Here is a 2773-nt window from a genome sequence, read left to right as displayed (position 1 = left end):
ATCTGTGTCACTTATAGCCGCAATCGAGATCTTATCCAACAAACTTCTATCGTCAGTCCATTTACGGAGGGAGTACCGGGGTTATCCGGTGCTCCCCCCCCCCCCCCCCCCCTCGCCTAATATCCATATGTTTAATAAGCCTACTGTAACATCCCAAAAATCCGTACCAAAAATTTTTCTTTAAATCATTATCAAAGCCATATTCATAAAACATATCATGAGTCATAACATAAATTCAGAGTATTAATTCCAAAACATAATTCATTATTAGAGTAAAACATCCCATGCTGACTAATCAATGGTGTGTGTCATGCGATCACCCCGAACTCTTCCCTCCGCTACCGGAAGTACCTGAAACCAAAAGTGAAAACCGTAAGCACAAAGCTTAGTGAGTTCCCCAACCTACCACATACACTGTACAAACACATACAACATATACTGGGCTACGCCCGCTATTTCAGGCCTCGCCGCTCCAGGCCCCGCCTGGCTTCGAGCCTGGCTTGGATACAAATCTATCTCTTTTAAGCCCCGCCTGTCTCTGGGCCCCGCCCGCTAACCACATATAGTAAAAAATAGCATATAACACACATAACTGAACATACCCTACTACATTCTTGTCCTTAGGCCTCGCCTGTCTTGGGCCTCACCCCTGTCCTGTCACTAGTGAGTCATGGAACCCCGTCCAAGCTCCTACGGTAAGTGAGATACGAGCCCACACACACACTCACTCCATGCCTATCTCGGGCCTCGCCCATGCTCTGCTACTAATGAGATATGGAACACCGTCCATACTTTGCTATTAGTGAGATACGGGACCTCGCCCACACTCACCTTCCTACCAGGCACATACATGCATCACACAAACAACAAATATACTCTATCATGCAAACCATTCCTTGGGCACCCACCCAACATCGAACCTTGGTCCGGAATAACATACTAGCAACCAATGCCTAGGGCTAACCCTCGGGTCTTCCTACTCATAACTACATGGGATGGCACTGTGGCCGTAGACCCATTCACACAAAGGGAAACTCACCTGCACTGCTGAACTTGCTGATAACCCTCTTGCTGCTGACCGAAAATTTTCTGAACCGTTGCTCCGCTAGCTCCCCGAGCTACCAATATCAATACATATATCACTTAGTTCCATACTGAACTCTAGAAGCCAAACTAAGTCAACTATGGTCAAAGTCAATCTTTCTGGCTAACTCTACTCGCCGAGTCAGTCCTTTGACTCGTCGAGTACATATACTCAGAACTTTCATAATGCGACCCAACTCACTGAGTCACCCCAAGACTCGTCGAGTTCAACGATCTCTGAGTCCTATCCTGTCCAACTCACTGGGTCACCATTCAACTCACTGATCTGAGCCTTAACCAGAAGGGGTTAATGTTTCGCGACCTGACTCGCCGAGTCCAAGAACATACTCGCCGAGTCCATGACAATCTTCAACAGACTCGCCGAGTTGTTCTTCCAACTCGTCGAGTCCATGCCCACCTTCATCCAACTCGCTGAGTTCACCCATGTGACTCGCCGAGTCGCTTCAGTTCTTAATCCATACAGTGGCTTTTCGAGCCATGCAGGGGCTCCAACTCATAGATCCACCCTTCCCAAGTCAATTCCTCACGTAAAGTTCCAAACTTTACGTGAAAGCGACAAAACTGCAACATTGGTCCCTGTGGTATTCAAAAAACTTTGGATGGGGTCCAAAAACTTTCCAACTTGCATGGAGAGTCCAAAATCAAAACTTTTCCGTGATTTTGGTCCTAAAATTAAATTTTTTTTGTAGTTTTGGTCCATAGAGCATTTGAATTGACTGTTTTGCCCTTTTAATTTCGCTTTTGTATTTTTCTTTTATATTTTTTAAACTGTAAATGTTAATGCAAAAAAATATGTTGGCCCACCTTTTCTCTCTGTCTCTGTCTCTCTCTCTCTCTCTCTCTCTCTCTCTCTCTCTCCCCCCCCCCTCTCTCTCTCTCTCTGTGTGTGTGTGTGCCCCCCTAAAGCTTTATCGTTCAAGGCAACTAATTTAGATGGTCGTTGAACATCAAATTGTGTTTCAATCGAATATTGTATCGGAGTCTATTCGCTTCATCAAACTTCAGTGCAACTTCACCTTACCATGAAGATTTGATTGTAAAGAAGATTTGGAGTGGTGGCAATCATGCATATACTTTATTTTTCACCCAACTAAACATGAATGTTTGATCAGAAGTGTACCAACTGTTCGATTTTATCTCTAATTTAAACTCAAATTGGTGTCTTCTTTAATTCTAGATTATGAAAAAAAAAAAATAGAAGAAAGTTTCCAAGCACCTGGATGGTTTAAAGATGTTGTTCATGGGTGTATTTTCCTTCAAATCAATCAAATCACATAAATAAATACACTAAAAACTAAAAAATAATACATAATTGCTGATTCGGTAGCAGAGCACGGTGGTTGGTCGTTTTCGTCACCGGAGACATAACCCGTCGTTGGTAACTCATCAAAAGTCGACAATAGATCTGATTTCAAACTCAAACTCATCGAATTTCAACCCCAAATCTGGAATCCACAAAACCCAACACGCATTGCATCTGATTTCAAATCCAAAGTCATCGATGTCCGACAGTGGGGTTCAATCATCGAGGTTTCGCGATGGAAGGTTTCAAGCTCCAATACCTAAATATACTGATTCGAGAAGTAGAGGGGGAACAAAGGTGATGATATGTACACTTATCGGCGGTGAGGGGCAGCGAGAAACATGGGTTGTGACCATTAGGTCTTCT

This window comes from Lactuca saligna, chromosome 8 (assembly GCF_052625555.1).
Source record: "Lactuca saligna cultivar CGN05327 chromosome 8, ASM5262555v1, whole genome shotgun sequence".
Taxonomy (NCBI): Eukaryota; Viridiplantae; Streptophyta; class Magnoliopsida; order Asterales; family Asteraceae; genus Lactuca; species Lactuca saligna.
The sequence above is the reverse complement of the archived record's forward strand: the minus strand, read 5'-3'. Positions refer to the sequence as shown.